Source organism: Phyllostomus discolor, chromosome 1 (genome assembly GCF_004126475.2).
Source record: "Phyllostomus discolor isolate MPI-MPIP mPhyDis1 chromosome 1, mPhyDis1.pri.v3, whole genome shotgun sequence".
NCBI lineage: Eukaryota > Metazoa > Chordata > Mammalia > Chiroptera > Phyllostomidae > Phyllostomus > Phyllostomus discolor.
The window spans coordinates 177,841,824-177,855,550 of NC_040903.2; the positions used below are offsets into that span (position 1 = coordinate 177,841,824).

At 36.4% G+C, this 13,727-nt stretch overlaps 1 protein-coding gene across 2 annotated transcripts in view; it reads left to right on the forward strand.

Annotated features, from left to right (window-relative positions):
- The window catches only part of GLCE (glucuronic acid epimerase), a 108,571-nt gene that overhangs the window by 18,920 nt on the left and 75,924 nt on the right, over positions 1-13,727 (forward strand). The window lies entirely within an intron of this gene.

Sequence of the window (13,727 nt, forward strand, 5' to 3'; positions counted from 1 at the left end):
AACTGTGGTAAAGTCCAGTTGATGCATTTTTTTCTTTTGTGGCCCATGCTTTTGGTATGATATATAAGAAGCCATTCCCAATCCAAGGTCATGCAAATTTAACCCTTTGTGTTGTTATTCTTGGATTTTTATGGTTTAAGATGCTATATTTAGGCCTTTGCTACATTTCGAGTTAACTTTTCTATATGGTGTAAGATAGAGGTCCAAGTTCTTTTTCATATGGAAAAAGAACAGCAACATTTGTTGAAAAGACAGTTCCTTTCCTATTGATGGTCTTGGCACCCTTGTCACAAATCAGTTCATCATAGATGAATGGGTTTATTAATGGACTCTCAATTTTCTTCCATTGTTCTGTATGTCTGTCTTTATGCCAGTATTGCATGCCTACTGTAGCTTTTAGTACATTTCAAAATAAAGAGAGGGAAAAAAGAGAAGTGTGTCTTCCAGTTTTTTTTAAGATTATTTTTTAGCTGTTTGGAATCCCTTTTAATTCCATGTAAATTTTAGGATCAGTCTTCCATTTCTGCAAAAATAGCTGTTGAGATTTTGATAGGGATTACATTGAGTCAGTAGATTGCTTTAGGGGATATTGCCATCTTAACAATTTTAAGCCTTCCCACTCATGAACATGAGATGTCTTTCCAGTTATTTAGATTTTCTTGAATGTCTTTCAACAATCTTTTGTCACTTTCAGTGTACAAGTCTTGCAGCACAGAATAATGACGCCTCTCCTCTCTCATGAACTCCATCTCCCTCCAAGTCTGAAGGAATATCCAATCCAGAGAAAAATGTTAATTATAAAAATTAAGAATAGATTTGTTTCATTTCTTTTTAAAAGTTGTTTTATAATTTGTTTCATTTTATATTACTATATTTAAATTACCCACTGAAAGAATAACAGTGTTCTGAAAAATCTTTTTAAAAATCTAAGAGCTCATTTTGGTTCTTAGGCAACTTTTCTTGCCCATCAGCTACATGTATTACTTCCATGTCTGTTTCAGTTAGGCCCCTTCCATCTATAAGTACCAGAAAGCCCCATTCAAACAGCCTTCCTTACATAATCAGGAAATGTATTAACTTAACATAACTGGAAGTCAGGGGCACTGTAGGCTTCAGGATTTGGTCAGTACTTTAATTAAGACAGCAAGGATTCTTTGCATCGTTCCACTCCATAATTCTGGCTTTATATCAAGGAGGGGTTTCCTTATAGTTGTATGATGGTTCCCAGGAAGTAACTATATGTTCTGCAAGGAAGAAAAAGCCTGGCTTCCTCTTAGCAGAAAGGACAAACTTAACCAGAAGCTACCAGAACACCTTTTCATAGGTCATTGGCATGATTCGTTGTTTGTGAATCCGTTTCTGGCAGTGATAAGGCTCACCCTTATTAATTCTCTAAGGTTCTGCCACTTGGGGCTGTGGAATGGTTATTGAAGCAGGCAGTCACAATGTCTGCTTTGGTTGTGTCCTGTGGCCCTGAGGTTTTTTCCTCCATTTTTTTTGGTGGTGGGAATGAGATAAAATACACTTAGTCATGTTTTATTCATTTAATTACCCATGTTCAGAGCTTTCTGTCATATAAAGCAATATAGCAATCATTAAGCATTCCTTTCTTTAAAAAGAATGTTGAAGTAGTGAAAAGATTGGAATAGTTGGCAAATTTGAATCTGTATCTCCTTGTAACCAATAATTTTTAACTGCTTTTACATCCAGATAATTGACTTAGCTACCATTTACATAGAGACTAGTGATTTGTATCTCCTTTCTGTCTTCAAGTTGCCTGAAGCATTGTGATAAAGTAGAAAGTGAGGTGGGTTATGATTAAGGTTCTAATTAATTCTAGCTTCACTGTCTTCCAGTTATATGTTGCTCATGGGCAAATCACTTCTTCTCTCAGATCTTCAACTATCTTTTCTATAGGCTGAGATAATACTGCCTATCTTCTCACCATATTGTGTTTATGAGAGTTAAATAAAGTGATGTGAAAGAAATATGAAAAGTATAGAGTAATACACAATTTTAAATTGCCTTAATATTACACTAATTAAAGAGTAGGCAGTTAAAAGGACGAAACCTAAAAAACACGAGGCATTCTGTTCCTAAAAGATAAATAATAGATCTTAGATTCTGTGTGTTCAAAATATATCAGCAGAAAATAAAGATGTGTCCAGATTTTTTGAAATTGAGTGCTTAATAAATAAAAGAAAGATGTTTTACAAAATCTCTTTGAAGGCTTGATTCTAGTTAGTGTAACCTAGTGGCTACTTTTCAAGTATTCCCCAGAATTTTTTTGACTTCCAGTTTTTGCCCTGATTTTTTTGGTTAAAGGTGTTTTGAAGCTAACAAGTGTGGAGTAAATGTAAAGTGTAATGCTTTATGTGGCTTGCAGGGCATGATGGATACATTTAGTTATTTCAGTTATTCACTGTTCTCACATATACTCTGTTATTCCTTTCTTGGAGTGTTATTTTTTAAAAGAACCCTGAGATTTCACATAGAAATGTGGGTGGAATTTGGTTGTTATTACCAAATGAGATACCACATTTCATTGCTGAGAGCTCAAGAGCAAAACTTTGTATTTGGCGTTGAACGAAATTAAGTTGACACTAAGAAATTTGACTTTTAAAATACTATTTAATATATTCATCATGTCTTCAGTTAATGTAGGTGTTGAGTCTGAATATGTTAATAAACTGTAAAGTGTTAAGTATAGTTGCTGTCTGTACCAATGGTAATTGGTGAAACAAAGCATATATGCTTCTTGAATTAATTATCATTTACCTTTTGGTTTTGAGCTAATTGTTGTTATCTATCATGTTGGATTTGGGGCATTACCCTTTTCTAAATGAGAAGATCCATCTTACAGAATGTCTTTTTCTGTTATATTGGAGACTTATTGACATTGAAGGGAAGGGAGAACTAACATGTTAAGTCTGCTATTATGTACAAGCATACCAAGTACCTAGCATTTATGTCACTTTATTTTCCTCCAATCTGATGGGAGAGTATTAGTATCCCCATTTTACAAAAGAAACATTTAAATTTAGAGATTTAGTAAACTCAAAACCACTCTAATGGAGGAATCCCACTCTCCCTTTCTCGCTCCTACTTTCATTGCATTTTTCATACTCGCTTTCATTTAATTACTACAACTCCTCTTTGAGGAAGATGTTTCTTTTTCAAATGAAGAAAAGAATTTATAGGAGTGTACAGTTTAAGAATAAGAAAATAAGAACATGCATACCACATTAAGGAACAGAATCTTATATAAAAGTTTTTTTTAACATTGATTCATTTTCAAATCTTAAACCAACTTTGCTTTTCTTGTAAAAGCACCACTCGGTCATAATACTTTATATTTTTTATTCATTGGTGGACTTGATTTATGGAAATGTTAAGAATTTTTGGCCTTATACAATGAGTTGAAAAGTGTTCCCTCCTCTTCAGTTTTCTGTATTTTTTTTAGAATTGGTATTATTTATTCCTAAATTTTTGAAAAATTCATCAGTGAAGTAAGTGGGCCTACAGGGGTTTTTTATGGAAAGATTTTTAACAATGCAGTCCTACCTCAGAAACTTGTCAGGCTTAGAACTTGTCAAACCCTGTCCTCATTGCATTTTGATGTGAAAAATGTGTTTCAGCATTCAGCACTTGCTTGGCACTCGTCACACTTGCTAGAACTTGTAGGAACCACAATGGCCCCTCAAAAGAAAATGCTCATCGTTTGGTACTCACCGGTTTTGGCACTTGTCAAGAATTGCAGAAACAATTAAGGACAAGTACTGAGGTACCACTGTAATTCCATTATCTTTAATAGGTAGAGAATTGTTCTGGTTATCTGTTTCTTCTTAAGTGAGCTTTGGTAGTTTGTCTTTCAAGTAACTTGTCTGTTTTGTCTGAGTTAAATTTATTGATGTAAACATAACATTTCTTTATTCTTTTTTTTAAATTTTATTAATTGTGCTATTATGCTTGTCCCAATTTTCCCCCTTTTTTGTCTCCCTCCCTCTAGATTCTAAATGATAGCTTTGCTGGGTAGAGCAGTCTTGGCTGTAGGTCCCTGTTTTTCATGACTTGGAATATTTCCTGCCAATCTCTTCTAGCCAGTCCCTTCAGCTGGCAGTCTTATGGGAACTTCCCTGTACGTAACTAACTGCTTTTCTCTTGCTGCTTTTAAGATTCTCTGTTTATCTTTAACCTTCAGCATTTTAATTATGATGTATCTTGGAGTGGCCCCTTCGCAAGCATCTTGTTTGGGACTCTCTGTGCTTCCTGGACTTGCATGTCTATTTCCCTCACCTAATTAGGGAAGTTTTCTTTTATTATTTTTTCAAATAGATTTCAAATTTCTTGCTTTTTCTCTCTCCTGGCACTCTCATCATGTGAAAAGAGAGGCTGCTTACACTATCCTTGTGTTTTTGGATTTTTTTTTCTTCTTGTTGTTCTGGTTGGTTGTTTTTTTGCATCTTTATTTTCCACATCATTGATTTTTTTCCCCTGTAAATTGTCCTTTATTTTAATCAGTATATCCTAGACTTGGCCCTAAAAATGAATGGCCCTCAGCACCAAGGCCAGATTCTGTTCATTCCAAGTGTGCCATCGCCCACTGGGCTGGGCTGGCAGCCATATTTGTAGTTTGAGAGTCCCAGTAACTCTGATATGGCTTTAGAAATGAATTTAAATTTCATTTCCATTTGAAATTTCATTTCCAAAGAATTCATTCTTACTATTTTCAGTCCGGATTTTCAGGGTTATTCAGATAAGGATCTAGTATGAGGTCTAGCAGTAATTAATATGTGTTACCTGAAGTAGCCTCTGTTAAGTATCTTCTGTTGGCTGCAGTGGTATTAGGTATCTGTTTAATAGTTCAAAGGTTCTAAAACATTGCTCTTGTGTACAGAGAATAACCATTAATCTCATTTCACTATTGCTTTGGATATTAAGGTTTTTTTAGTTGATTTTTACTGACTTCTTTGATTTTTTTTGTCATTTTCTATAAGAATATTAGCACATCTGTAACATCTGCAAAACACTTTCATATGCAACACCCCAATCCTGAAGGCAGACATCTTTACAGTCAAGTCTTTGTAGACTCATGCAGTAATACCTTTACTTTAATCACTGGGTGAGGTAATGTGTCATGATAAAAAACATGACTTGAAAAGAACTGTTGTAGTACAGGTTGAACCACTTACAGCTTATTGATCTTCAGTAAGTTAGTTAATCTCTTTGTGACTCAGTTTTTTCCATCTGTGAATTGTGTGTAAGTATGTTGGATGTAGGGGAGGATGTGATTATATTTGCCTGCTTATTCAAGTACATGTATGTCAATATGAAGATCATAATAAAGATGTAATAGCACCGTGGAAAATGTGTGAAATACTACATTTGTAAAATACTATATTTTGTGAGCTCAGTCAAGTCCTATTTTTATCTTTGAGAAACTGTTTAAATATTGCCTAAGTAATTACTTTCTTTCATCACTGATAGTTTTAAAAATAAAAAAAAAATGAAGTATATGTAGGTTGGAAAATGGATGGGAAACACATGATATTATCTATAAGGTTATAAATTACCTATAAAAATATATAAAATCTCCTTAAGGTATTTTGGACTTTTTTTATGCTAGTAAAATTTTGATTAAAATTTTTACTCATCCTCTTTTCTACTCCTAGACTTTGAAAATTCTTAACAGTTATATTTTATGAAATGTTGCACGTGGATTTTCTACTTTGGATTATCTTCAAAAAATTATTTTTTAAAATCAAATAAAAAAATAATGTTGCCTACGATGATTCTGGACTATTTTTCCTCTCTTAATTAGTATGCAGCAAGGGGAATGCAAACTAACTTAGTATAATTCCAATATGAGTATAATTAAGAAGTTAAATTTGTCAGAACATAAATCACAATGATTAAAATATGAATGTAAACTTTGGTACCTTTGAAATTTTTTAGAGTACTGGGTCAATGAGAGAATCCTCTTGGTTGGTTTAGTCTTTTATTAAACAAATATTAAATGGTGCTTACTATTATATTTACATGTCCCTCACCCATTACTAAATAGTTGATACCTATTCATTATTCAACTCTTGGTTCCTTCACTCTGGTGTTTTTATTCACTTCTATATGCCTATATTAGTTATCTTTTGCTGCATAGTAAATTATCTCAAAATTTAGTACTCAGAACAACATTTGTTATCTCACAGTAGATCAAGACTGCAGGAAGAGCTTAGGTTGGTCTCTTACAAGGCTATAGTCAATGAATTGAATGGGCATGCAGCCCATTCATCTAAAAGCTTGCTGTGGAAGGATCCACTTCTCTAGCTCACTCACATGGTTGTTAATAGGATTCGTTTCCTTTTGGGATTGGCCAGGACTTTGTTTCTTGCTACATGGTCCTTTTCATAGAGCATCATCTTCAGAATAAGCAATTGAAATCAGAGCAAGCAAGCAAAAGGGCAAGAAAAATTGCCAGCAAAAGGAAATCACAGTCTTTTATAACCTAATTAGAAAAGTGACATCCCATCACTTTTGCCATATTCTCTCCTTTAGAAGAAAGTCACTAGGCCCAGCCCACCCTCAGAGGAACAGGACATACCACAAGCATGTGAACACAAGAAGGCAGAGATCATTGGTGGTGCATCTTAGAAGCCTACTTCCTAAACCCCAAACCTTGGTACGATAAAATGCTTAACTTGTTGAGTGAATTATCTTTTCCCCAATGCACCCTCCTAGCTGGTAGCATTTCTTTGTAAGAAGGCTGGCCAAGGATACAATTTTAGTTTGAGACTGTCAGACAATAACTTGCTACTTAGGTGTTCTTTCTACCTATGTTTCTGGTGTCATTAATGATTTGCTTTAATGAAATGAGTTAATATTGGTAAAAAGCCAAAGTCATTTTGTGTCTTTAGGACCTAAATGAAACCAGGAATGCTAGTTAAGAAAATCAGAATACATGTAGTATATAATTTAATGGGGATTCAAGAAATAGTCTAATAGCAAGCTATATTTTGAGATAATTCAAGCATCCTTGTCATTCCTAGATAATTTCATTTTATGACCTGGGGAGACATAATGATATATCAAAATCTGTGCAGTTGAAGTGTAGCTAAATTTCTACTGTAAGATAATCTTTCCTTACAAAATAAGCCTTAAACAGACCATAATAAGTATTAGATTATGTATTTTAATTTTTTGCATAGTTTAAATATTGAGGCCATTTAATGTTTAGAAGAGAACTAAGGAATCTCATCCTAGACTGGTAACATGTTAGATAATAGTAATGACTTGTCTAAGCTTATCTTTTTACAGAGAAAGAAGTGACTACCCTGGGACATACCCACACTTGCTGGTGGTAGTAGAGCCAATGGCAGATCCCAGACCTCCTGATTCTATTCAGCGCACTGAACCATGCCACATTGCTAATAATAAACTATATTGGAGCCACCGAGGGATCTTTAAAAATATTGATGCCTGTCTCATACCCAGACATTCTGATTTAATTGGTATGGGGTGGAACTTGAGCAATGGGATTTTTAAAAGCTCCAAGTTTGGGAACCTGTTCCATAAAAGTATTCATATGCCTAAGGACTTGAAACTAAGGTAAAATCAATAGTACAGACTTCCATCCATTCTGATTCCTTAATCATATATTTGGCTAGGTTTTTTTTCTGGGCAACAAGAAAAATCTTTATGTTGAGAAATAGGCAAGAGTTCTGCTGAACAAAGTCTTTCTTAATAAAGCTACCCTTCCACTCATAACTATGTACTTTGTAAATGAGATAGTCTGCAACAAGGTTCTTCTTACTCATGAAATAGGAGAACAGCTCTTTGACACTGCTCAGGAAAGGAGAAAGTCTTCTGCCATCTGTGTTGTGGCATGTTCTGCTGTTGTTTGAACTAGATAAAATTATAATTATGCTTAAACAGATTGTTTATGAAGTTGTTTTTAATATTTTAGAGCAAGTGCAGAGAGGCAAAGAAATGGTTCCAAATTTCAAAACAAAAGGCCTTTCATTTGAAAGTAAATCAGGATTTGACACACTGGATTGTTTAATAACACATTTGAGTGTATGCCCTTGGTACTGTATGTTACAAAGAATGTGAAATTTGAAGTTTGATTGTAACTATTCTACAGAGCTGTCGTGTACTCTTTGGCACAATGCTGACCAAACATTGTAACTAGAAAATACTAATTCTTTTCATTTCAAGATATCCATTCTTTTAAACCAGATCTTTCCTTCATAATGACAGCTGGGAGAAGTGTGAAGTAGAAGAGTTAATAAGAATAGGAGATTGTGATCAGAATGAAGTATTTAAAAATTTTAGACCTTTTATTGAAGTAGTGACAGGATGATGAGAAGAAGCAATATATTGGGGTTGCTATAACAGAGGTTAAAGGGAATGCATTAGTTTTCCATTTCTGCCATAGCACATCAGTACAGACTTAGTGGTTTAAGCAAGAAAAATGTATCTTATATTTTGTAGGTCATTAGGACAGAATGGGGGTCTCACAAGGCTAAAATCGAAATTTCAGCATGGTGGTGTCTTTTCTGGAGGCTATAGGGCAGAGTTCTTTTCCTTGCAGTTGGAGGGCTTAAATCCCAATTGCCTGGCAAGCTGTTAGATAAGGGCTCTTCCCGGTTCCTAAAGCCCACACTCATTCCTTCATTTGCAGCCTTCCTTCCTCCATTTTAAAAGCCAGCAACAACAGGTCAGGTCTCTTTAAGACTTCCAGTATCTCCTTCTTCTGTCTCATCTCTCTGACCCATCTTCTCATTTTCTCTTTCACCTTAAAGGACTCATGTGATTAAATTGGGGCCACTTGGATCATCCAGGATAATCTCCCCATCTCAGTGTCCTTGACCTTAATTATAACTGAAAGTCCCTTTTGCCATGTCAGGAAAACTAGGCTAGGGGTTAAGGGAAAAGGGCAGGGATGTCTTCTGAGGCCATTATTCTGCCCGTCTAAGGCGGTAGGTTCCTGGAGTCCAGGAAGACAGGTGTCAGTATTGACATAACTGTTGAAAGTCTTCATTTATCCAAAAAATAATTTTTTATTACTTTGTGCTAGGTATTACAATAGGCACTGAGATTATTGTAGTGAACAAGACATGCCCCCTCCCCTGATATATATAGCAGTATGCTTGTAAAAAACAAGCAAAACAGATACAGCAGTGCTCTATAAAGGATTCTTTGTATATTTTAAGTTTATGTAAGTTCTTTGAAAGCAGATACTAATGCAGTGTTTTCTGTGTTGGCCCTTCACCCCACCACTGCAAGTGTTTTACCTACTAGACTAGATGCTCAACAGATACTGTTAACAAAGGTTTACTTTGTTTTTCCTTTGTGTTGTTGGGAACTTGACTTTGCTTTCTTTTTTGCTATGTTCTACTCCAAAAGCAATGAGGAATTTTGAGTTCAGTAATCCAATCTCAGGTGACAGCTTAAGATTCTGCTGCAGAATTTTTCAAAAGGCCTTAAGAATCATCATGTATGCCCTGGCAGGGTAGTTCAGTTGGTTGGAGTGTCATTCCGTACACCAAAAATGTCATGGGTTTGATCCCCAGTCAGGATGTGTGTGGGAGGCAACTGAGCAATGTTCTTTCACATCGATGTTTCTCTCCCTCCCTCTCTCTCCAAAAAGTCAATTTAAAAAAATCCTTCAGTGAGTATTTTTAAAAAATGAAAGAATTTTTATGTACTCCATTTTATTTTTCTTAGTAAAAACTCAAGTGCTAAAGGCAGCTTTAAAAATGCTGTCATCATATAAATAGATAAATTTTCACCTTTTCCCCCTGTATTCAATAACCCGAAAGTATTTACCAATTAAAAAATGATCAACAGTTGCTTTAAATAAGTGTTCATCAATAGATAGTAAAGAATTGCCAACCCAGAAGCATATTAAAACAAACTTCTCAATATGGCTTTTCTGTGAATGGATAGATTTAAAGTAATGAAACAGATTTATATTTGTTATTTACATCTCTTAGAGCTTCTGCCTTCCTCATGTACAATTCCCTATTGCGCTCCCACTGTGCTGAGTGTCAGTCTACTGTTGATGGGAAAACCAGAGGATTATTATCAAGTGTTCAAAGACTTCTAGAGACACTTATTCTTAATTTTTTCAGAGATGGTCAAGGTTACAATTATGTACTATGTAGTTTCCCAAAGCTGTAATGTGGAATTTTAGTAATTGATGGATTGGGGTAAGCATAGGTATAGGTCATTTATAGATAATCTACCCTGGTGTTAATTTCAAACTTGACCATCACTGAGGATTTTTTTTTCTTTTTTTATTTATTTATTTTTTTTAACTTGGGACTACTAACGAGTGGCTAAATATACTTGTAACAGAAGTTTGGGCTGCAGAGTGTAAATGTCACATGGGCTCTTAGGTCACCTTAATACATATGAATTCTGCACCCAAAATTCCTTCATGATTCTTTGGCAATTTAATATTATTTATGTATAATTTCTTATCAATATGACTTTTTATGTCTCCAAACAAATAGCCAAACTATGTTTATACAAAATTTAATTTCTGAAAAAATAACTTGGAATAGTGGATAGAAAATTCATTTGATTTGCTTATGAAGAGATAGCTGTTATCGTATTAAGTTTGGATGATACTAACTTGAGTGAAGGGAATATAATAACTCCTTTCATTTTATAAAGGTAGATTAATGTATTGTAATCTATAAAACATTACTAGATAAAGTTGATCTCTGTGAAAAATTTTTTTTGGCTCACTTCACCATCTGTTAGAATAAGCACATTTGTAGAGGCCCAAAGCACTTAAGTTTTTTTTTTTAAGATATATTGATTGTGCTATTAAACTTGTCTTGATTTTCTCCCCTTTGCCCCCTCTTCACCCAGCACTCTCTATTCCCTCAGGTAAGTCCCCTGACTATTGTTCATGCACATAAGTTCTTTGGCTACTCCATTTCCTATACTGTACTTGAGATCCCCATAGCCATTTTGTAACTACCTATTTGTACTTCTTAATTCCCTCACCTCTTGACCTATTCCCCCATACCCCACATTCCCATCTGGCAACCATCAAAATACTCACTGTATCCATAATTCTGTCTCTATTCTTGTTTGCTTAGTTTGTTTTTTAGATTCAGTTGTTGATAGATTTGTATTTTTTGCCATTTTATTGTTCATAGTTTTGATCTTCTCTTTCTTAAATGAGTCCCTATAACATTTCATATAGTAATGGTGTAGTGATGATGAACTCGTTCATTTTTTTCTTATCTGAAAAGCTCTTTATCTGCCCTTCCATTCAGAATGGTGGCTTTGCTGGGTGGAATAATCTTGGTTGTAGGTCCTTGCTTTTCATGGCTTTGAATAATCCTTGCTAATTCCTTTTAGCCTGCTGAGTTTCTTTTGAGAAATCAGCTGACAGTCTCCTTTTAAGATTCTGTCTTTATATTTAGCCTTTGGCATTTTCATTGTGATGTGTCCTGGTCTGGGCCTCTTTGGGTTCATCTTGTTTGGGACTCTCTGCACATCTGGACTTGTATGTCTGTTTCCTTCACCAAGTCAGGGAAATTTTTCTGTCATTTTTTCAAATAGGCTTCCAATTTCTTGCTCTTTCTCTTCTCCTTCTGGAATCCCTTGATGCAGATGTCGGTACACTTGAAGTTGTCCCAGAGGCTGCTTACACTGTCCTCACTTTTTTTTGGATGCTTTTTCTTTGTGCTGTTCTGTTTGGGTGTTTTTTGCTTCCCTGTATTCCAAATTGCTAATTCATTTCTCAGCTTCATCCACTCTACTGTTGCTTCCCTGTAAATAGTTGTTAATTTGAATTAGTGCACGGGTGTCAAACTCATTTTCACCAGAGGCCACATCAGCCTCATGGTTGCCTTTAAAGGGCTGAATGTAATTTCAACTCATTAACAGTTAAAGAGTAGTTACATTTATACAGTCCCAAAGTTCTTTCAGCCCTTTGAAGGCAACCGTGAGGATGATGTGGCCCCCAGTGGAAATGAGTTTGACACCCCTGAATTAGTGTATCCTTTGTTTATGACGGGATCTTTTTCATGCTCCTGAGGTTCTCACTAACCTCTTTGAGCATCCTTATAACCAGTGTTTTGAGCTCGGCATCTAGTACATTGCTTATCTCCATTTTGTTTAGTTCTTTTTCTGGAGTTTTGTGTTCTGTTCTTTTATTTGGGCCATGTTTGTTTCCTCATATTGGCAGCCTCCCTGTGCTTATTTGTATGTATTAGAGCTGCTACGTCTCCCAAGCTTGGTAGAGTGGCCTGATACATTAGGTGTCCTGTAGGGTCCAGTGGTACAGCTTCCCCTATTACTGAAGCTGGGTGCCCATTGTGTTTACACACTCCTCTCATAGTTGAGCTTTGATTGATGTTGGCACATCCAAGGTCAGCTACCACTTGTGTTCTGTCTGTGGTCACACAGAAAAAGCAACAAAGCAATCTGCAAATGGCTAGTGCTTGTGCTGGGCTTAGAGGTGCCCTGGCAAGGTCAAGCTGTGAACCAAGGTTGGCTGCTGCTAGCACCCTGCTTAAGGCCACTTAGTGAGGGGTATGGGCTTGCTAAAGCCAGATGCTGCTTTTTTGAGAGAACTTAGGGAAAGCTGAAGATTGGTCAAGACAAGCCATTGGTATGGAAAAGCCACTGGAAACAGCTTGGGTGGGCCTGAAAGTTGGGTGGGGCAGGGCTTCTGGTAATCAGCAATGGGGAGCAAATAGTATGAACCAGGCTGATGGAGTCTCAGATATGGTGCATGCTTCCTGGTTCTGTGGCTCTGTGGGGTGAGGGGGTGGCTCAGAAAAGGAACAATGGCCTCTGCCAGCACTCCTGTCTGGGAGAAGGCTGCCCCTCAGCTCTTGCCCTGATGCTGAATAATTCACTTCTTCCTGGTATATCTATGATGCCTTTCGGTCTGCTGCCCCTGGGCTGGAGCTCAGAGGAAGTGAGTCCAAGTAAGTCTGCATGGACCCTTTAAGAGGAACTACCAAGGACTCCAGAAGTTATGGAGACTTATCTTCCTGGCACTGGAAGCCTGGGCTGGTGGGCCTGGTGTGTGGCTGGGGCCCTTCAGACCTGAGGTATCCCTCCTGGTTTTTATCTGCTATACATGGGTGCAGGACCAACCTGTTCAGCATCTCTGCCCCTTCTATACCAGTCTCAATGTGGTTTTGTAGTTTTAGGACTTCCATTCAGCTCAATTTCTGATGGTTCTGAATGCTGGTTATTCTGTAGTTTAGTTGTAATTTTGATGTGGTTGTGCAAGGAGGCCAGTTGTATTTACCTACATCACCATCTTGATCAGGAAAGGGAACTACATATTTTTAAATGCTTGTACCTCTGCCATAATAGCATCTTCTTTAAATGGAATCCAGCATAAAAGGGATTGAAATATATATGGTCATGATGCAAATGCTTTGGAGATAGTGACATTAGTCTGTACTGATGCTGATCCTGGCCTGCAGGATCTGTGTTGTGGTTGTTATGAACAAATACACACAGATAACAGAAGTCCTGTGGAGAAAAAGGGATGGTATGGCCACTCTCTGAGAGAAAGAGAGAGAGTGAGAGGGCCCTGGCCCCTGCCTGGACAGGCTTTTACTGCTTCTCTGGGTACATTACATGGAGAATGGTCCTCATTTACTATGCACAGGTTCACTGCAGGGGATTACCTTTTACAGATAACAAAGGAAAGAATGTTGCTAATTACTTCAAAGAGGAGGATG